The following is a 7,081-nucleotide window of genomic DNA, read 5'->3' as shown; positions in this document are numbered from 1 at the left end:
GCCCTTTTGTCATCCTGCGGGTGATTTTTTTTTTTTTAAGAGCCATCCTTGGGCATTGAAAAATGCAGCCAGGAGCAATCTAGAAGCACGGAATGGCAGGCTGCCCGCCTGCTGCGGTTCCCAAAACCATGGTTCAGATGTATTTTAGCGATGTCTTACTGGTGTCTTCTGAATGTGAGATAAGAAATTGATACTTGCTGACTTGAAGGAAGAGGACCAGGGAGAGATGGAAGGAGTTGAGGGAGGGGAGGAAGAGGGTAAGGGAGGGAGGGAAGGTGGGGAGGGTGAACAGGAGATAAGGAAGGGGAGGGAGAGGGCAAGGGAGGGGGAGGAGGGAAGGTAGGGAGGAAAGGAGGGATCTAAAGTGATAGAAACCAGAGGAGACACAGTTGACAGTGATGACAGTTTCTGTGCTTAGAGCAGGAATGGGCAGTGTGTGAAGATTTCAGAGACCTGGAGAATTCTCTGGACTAGAAAATTCCAGCAACTTCCAGGCTGCCCACATTTTGCATGAGATTCTGGGAGAGCTGTGGCTATCCTTATACCTATTCAAGGCCACCCTCCTCCAAAAAGGTTCTTTACCTCCATGTATAAAACAGGATAGTATGCCTACCCATGACTTCCTTTTTTTTTTTTTTTTGAGACAGCATCTTTGTAACCTGGCTGGCCTCAAACCTGGAGTGCTAGGATTACTGGTGTGTGTTGATATGCCCTGCTTTTCAGTTTTGGTCTTCGAGATACTGAATTCCATTAAATCCCCAAGTCCAGGGCTTGTGACATAGCTCAGTTGGTACAGCCCAGCAGGCACATAGCCTCCTGTTTGTTCCCCTGTACCACCTAAAACCAGGTGAGGTGGCACATGCCTACCATCCCAGCACTCACAAGGTAAAGGCAGGAGGACCAAGAGTTCAGTGTCATCTCTGGCTACTTAGTGAGTGTGAGGCCCGTCTGGGCTATGGGAGGCCCTGTCACGTACAACTGAGCAGCTTCATGAGAGGTCAGGGAGGATGGGGGTAAGTCTGAGGATGGCTTCAGTTTTGCTCCTGATACCAAAGTTTCTCACCTGGGTATTTGTGTCCTGAACACACACACACACACAGGACCCTGTGTAGTTCAGGGCCAGTCTGAGCCTGGACTGTCATTGGCTGAGGAAGCAGTCGTCAGTACGCCTGCCCATGTGGCAGTGAGGCCGGAATCCTCCTGCCTCCACCTCCCAATCGCTGAGATTGCAGGCACGGAGCGGTCCTTCCGCCTTGATTTGTTGACTCCCTCTGTGACTGATTTAGTTTTTCTGGCGTGAATCCCAAGCGCTTGCCATTCAGTTGGTATTTTTAGGCTCTGTTTAAGAAGAGAAACCAGAGCAATTTTAAAAGACTGAATGCAAAGTGCTTCTCTAGCAGGAAGTGACCACGCCCCTCCGGAAGCCAGCTCACCTGCCAAGGTGGCCAGCTGGGGCAATTCACCGTGGTCCTCTAAGATGGAAGGCAGTTTCTGGTAATCTCACTGTTGGAGTGGATTGTGCACACAGCCCTGTGTGGAATGTTATCCCTAGAGGGGCCATCTTTCAGCCTGTCCTTTGTTCTGAGTCCCCTCCAAACCACCCGAGGCAGGGCATAGGCCTCAGGTTGGGAAAAAACTGCTACACATCACATTACCTTGAACTGAGTTCCAAATGACATGGTGCCCTCAGGGAATGTCACCTGTAATTACCATTCCCAGCAGAGGACTCTGGCTCAGCTCTCTCTCTCTCTCTCTCTCTCTCTCTCTCTCTCTCTCTTTCTCCTCCATCTACCCATCATCCTCTTCTTCCCCACACCACCACTGCATGGCTGACCACTGGCCACCAGACTGTGAGGCCTCCTGACACTCCACGATTGCAGGCTTAGAGGCTGGCCTCCCCTCTCCCATGTCACCTGTACTTTATTTTCCACTTCAGTGGAGGACCAGGGGGGACTTAGAAGGAGCCCAGCAGGTCCCATCAGCAGATATTGTGGGTGTCCTGTCAACCCCCTTGGTACTCGTTCCTCTCTCTCTCTCTTTTTCCTCCATAATGCACTCTACCAAAGGCCTCCCATGGCACACACTTTTGGGCTTGCAGATCTATGGCTTTCAATGGCATCACCGTTGATTGGCAGCCTGACCATTTCTATCTAGTAGTAGAGATGGATTCTAGGGTCTTGTGCAGGCCAGGTAGGGACTCTACCCCTGGCCCACTTTGACTTTGCTGATCTGGAGAGTTATCTGTTTAGAGGCAGGGTCTTACCCTGTGACTCAGGCTGTCCTGGAATACACGATGCAGCTTAGGCTGGCCTTGAACTTGAGATCCTCTATCTGGAGTTACTTATGTATATCATCTGACCTAGATTCAGCCTGGATCTTTATCTGTCCACCTAAAGGGGTACATACACATCGTGCAACCTGTGGATCCACCAATGTCACCAGTGGCTGGGGTTAAATTAGTTGGGTTGTGGTGCTTTGTGCCTTTAGTCCTAGCACTCAGAGGCAGAGGCAGAGGCAGAGGCAGAGGCAGAGGCAGAGGCAGAGGCAGAGACAGAGACAGAGGCAGGAGGATTTCTGAGTTGGAGGCCAATCTGGTCTACAGAGTGAGTTCCAGGATAGCCAGGGCCACACAGGGAAACCCTGTCCAAAAAAGAAAAAAAAACAAACAAAAACAAAATCCAAAACAAAAAACAAAACAAACAAACAAACAAAAACCCCAAACCCAACAACAACAACAACAAAACAAAACCAAAACAAACAAAACCCCCAAACCCAACAACAACAAAACAAAACAACAACCCCCCCCACACCAGCCAAACCAAAACCAAACCAAAAATACCTCCCCCACAAAAAAAACCCAGAACAAACAAAAAACCCAACCTAACTAGATTTCTGTAGAAATAGATGTTAAAAGAGCTTTATCTGTAAAATAAGTCACAGCCAGAGGTCATCACAGATGGTGTGACATCTTGCATGAGGTCTTTTGTTGCCTAATTCCCAGGAGGATGGCATGGCCTTCTCTATGAGTGGCGCCCCCTGCAGGTCGTCAGCTCAGGACTCAGTCTGATTTGTGTGCGCTCTTCAGTATGGTGAGGAGCTGCTGCCTGGAGCTGGAACTTGCAGCTCTCCTGCTGATGGCCCCCAGCTGATTCTTTCTGGCTCAGTGTTCAGGCCCAGGCTAACAAGGGGTCTGTCACGGGTCACTGTGAGGAGTGCTTGGTAATTGTACGGAGCAGGGGCTGCCCTCCTTCCAAACACCGGGTATGTGATGTTATTTGATGGAGGAAAAACCTCTGCTGTGCTGCTGTAGCCATGCCCGCACAGGCTCAGTGTGCAAGACACTCCCGAGCCCAGGATGGCCTCTATGTCTTCTGTTGTTTGCAATTTTCCTCGCAAGGACCTGGCATTTCAAAATAATCCAAGCCAGGTGTGATGGGCCCAGCCTCAGCTCAGCCCTCAAGACGCCAAGCAAGAGGTTTGAGAGTCTGAGAACAGCCCGGGCTACAGAGAAAACTTCACTTCAGAAAATTGGTGGTGGGGGCCGGGGTGGGGTAGGTGGCTCAGTCAGTCAAAGGCCTACTGCTCAAGCACGAGGATCCGAGTTCAAATCGTCAGCACCCTGCGTGAAAGCCCAGAAGCAGCCAGGGCTGGGGTTGCAAAACCAAGCGCTTCACCGACAGAGTGATCTTCCGAGTTCTCAAACAGACACTGCTGTGAGAGTTGAGTGTCAGGTCTAAAAATAACATTGGGGACCATGAGACCTGGAAGGACCCCGAGACGGGTTAGGAGTGGGAGTGGGAAGTCGAAGCGGCAGCGGATGGGCGCAGCTGCTCCTGGTATGTGGGCTTCCTGCACCCAGAGCTGCGCAGCCTCACACGGACTCCACAGCTCAGGGCTTTAGATTTCACAAGCAGCTGCTCGCAGGGAATTTACCAACTACAAAGAGTGAAATAGAAAGAAAGCAGCTTTAAAAAAAAAAATAATAAGAGAGGAAAGGAAAAGCCGCCCACTGTTGCCAGTAACTAGGGCTGGATGAAATAAGAGACATTTTCAGTTTTTGTCAAACTTTGGTCTTTTTCCAAAATGCTTTAATCATAAAAGAAGGGCCAAGTTGAGTGTGGGAGAGGCTGCTGCCAGCCCAGGTGAAGGCAGAGGTTTAGATTCATGCGAAACCAACAAATTGGTATTGAAAGTATGCTATTAATAAAAACCTTCCTTTCAGAAGGTGGCTTAGCACAAGCGCTTGCCAGGCCAAGGTGCTTGGAGCATAAAGGCTCACCAGGTTCAAGTTTCCATTAGGACCTTTAGGAGCTGAGTGACTGAGTAGGTCACTAGGCGTCTCTGATTTCCAGTTTTCTCGCCTACTAAACAGGATAATGACGGCTACTTCTGTTAACCAGAGAAAACTCAGTATTCTCCAGGACAGACTCAAAAGCCTTTTCCTTGGGAGGGGGCTCAGGAGATAAAAAGAGAGGTGTGTTGTGTCAACGCGACATAAGCTAAAGTCATCTGAGAAGAAGGAGCCTCAATGAAGGAAAACCTCCAGAAGAGCAGACTATAGGCAAGCCTGTAGGGCATTTTCTTAGTGATTGACGGAGGAAAGCCCAGCCCAATCGGCGGGGCCACCCCATGGCTAGTGGTCCTCCGTTCTATAAGAAAGCAGGCTGAGGAAGCTGTGGGGAGAAAGCCAGTAAACAGCATCTCTCCATCACCCTCTACATCAGCTGCTACCTCCAGGCTCCTGCCCTGTTTGAGTTCCTGTCCTGATTTCCTTCCAGTGATTTGGAAGTGTAAGCCAAATAATAATAAACTTTTTCTTCCAGAGTTGCTTTGGTCATGGTGTTTCATCACAGGAGAGTAACCCTAACACACACAAGAGAGGTAGACGGAAATGGATCAACCAAATAAAAAAACAACAGCAAAACCAAACCACTGGCTGACTGTGACCTTGAACTCTTTTTTTTTTTTAAGAGTTATTTATTATTATATTTAAGAACACTGTAGCTGTATTCAGATGCACCAGAAGAGGGCGTCAGATCTCATTATGGATGGTTGTGAGCCACCATGTGTTTGCTGGGATTTGAACTCAGGACCTTCAGAAGAGCAGTCGGTGCTCTTAACCACTGAGCCATCTCTCCAGCTCGACCTTGAACTCTTTTTTTTTTTTTTTTGGTTTTTCGAGACAGGGTTTCTCTGTATAGCCCTGGCTGTCCTGGAACTCACTTTGTAGACCAGGCTGGCCTCGAACTCAGAAATCCGCCTGCCTCTGCCTCCAGAGTGCTGGGATTAAAGGCGTGCGCCACCACGCCCGGCGACCTTGAACTCTTAATCCTCCTGCTAGGATGACAGGCTTGACCTGAGCCACCATGCCTGGGTTTTGCCCTATTGGGGATGGAACCCAGGTCTCTCCCCCCTCTCTCCCCCCTCTCTCCCCTCTCTCCTCTTCCCCCCCTCCTCTCAAGATTTATTTATTCAGACACACCAGAAGAGGAGAAGAGGGCATCCGATCTCATCACAGATAGTTGTGAGCCACCATGTGGTTGCTGGGAATTGAACTCAGGACCTCTGGAAGAGCAGTCAGTGCTTTTAACCGCTGAGCCATCTCTCCAGCCTAGAACCCAGGGCTTTGAGCATGCTAGGGGGGCGCTCTCCCAACAGAGCTGATTCTGTTTGTGAAGGCTGGCAATGCATCTTTATCTTTTCTAGAGCTTCAGTGACGATCCAGCAGGGGCACTCAGCCACACCCCTGAAAATGCCCTCTTGCCCAGAGAGAAAGAGAACTTGAACCCATCCCCAGCCAGCCCTGTTCCTCTCTGTCCTGTGTGCAGCGACCACCAAACCCTGTGTGGGACTTTCATGGGGAAGATGGGAATCTGGGTGACTCAGGGTACAACCTGTCCCTGATTGATCTGGGTCCTGGGAAGTAGAAGGTGAGGTACTCCAATTTTGGAGGCCACCGAAGGTAAAGGTCACTGCTGGGGACACCAAATGAGGGCCAATGGTAGTGCCTCAGGGACGATGATGACAGGGAAGAACTGAAACTAGGTCATACCCTTCAGTCTTCCCTGTCCCTTCCTCAGGCATTCCACCTGCAGCGCCTGGCACATGGGGAGTCTCTTTGTGACCTGAGCTGCAGCTTCCAGACCAGGAGCCTGAGGCCTGCAAGGTGCCAGTCACGTGCCTGCAGCCGTGAGGTAGCAAGGGACAAGGCAGAATGCTAACCCAGGCAGGTGGCGCCAGTCTGAGCAGCAGTGTTACGGGAGACATACCATCAGGAGGCATCCGGGCTTGTGTGACAGGATTGCCCTATTTCCTGAAGAAGCAGGAACGGAGGCTTCTAAAGTAACCGTGTGTTAATATTTTGGCAATGAAAATTTACATTTAAAAAATCCTAGGTGATTGATTGGTGATTGATTGGCAGGATCTCCCTGCATAACTTGGCCTGTCCTTTCTGGTCCTAGCCTCCTGAGTGCTGGAGTTACAGGTAGGCACCACTTTCCAAGCTAAATATCGTGCCAGTGGTGTCTGGCTCTCAGTGGTTTGGTTCTACCATGGTGTGTGAAGCAGAAGAACATCCCATTGGAATTGGATTGGGAGTTTTGATTTGGGGATTTGTTCCTGAGCTAGCAATATGACTCAGGATCTTGTTTGTGGCACTGGTTGGTGGCGATGAGCTTCAGGTCCCAGGGGACCATTACATCATAAGGAGAAGCAATGGAGACTCAAGGAATGCTGTGTGGCAGAGCAGTAGAGCAGTGACAGTGGCCGGGCCAGGTGACACACTGGGATGCATTTGACTTGTGACAATGCCTTGAGCTTCTAGGAGGATCCATGCGTCTTCCTCAATGTCTGTCCACCTTATTTTCTGAGACAAGGTCTCCCTCACTGATTGGCTGGCCAGTGAACTCCAGGGCCCTCCTGTCTCTGCCTGTGCAGTGATCAACACCCCTATAGCTCAGATCTGGCCTCAGATACTTTGATAGTGTACTGGCTAGTTTTGTGTCAACTTGACACAGCTGGAGTTATCACAGAGAAAGGAGCTTCAGTTGAGGAAATGCCTCCATGAGATCCAACTGTAAGG

Source organism: Mus caroli, chromosome 5 (genome assembly GCF_900094665.2).
Source record: "Mus caroli chromosome 5, CAROLI_EIJ_v1.1, whole genome shotgun sequence".
NCBI lineage: Eukaryota > Metazoa > Chordata > Mammalia > Rodentia > Muridae > Mus > Mus caroli.
The sequence above is the reverse complement of the archived record's forward strand: the minus strand, read 5'-3'. Positions refer to the sequence as shown.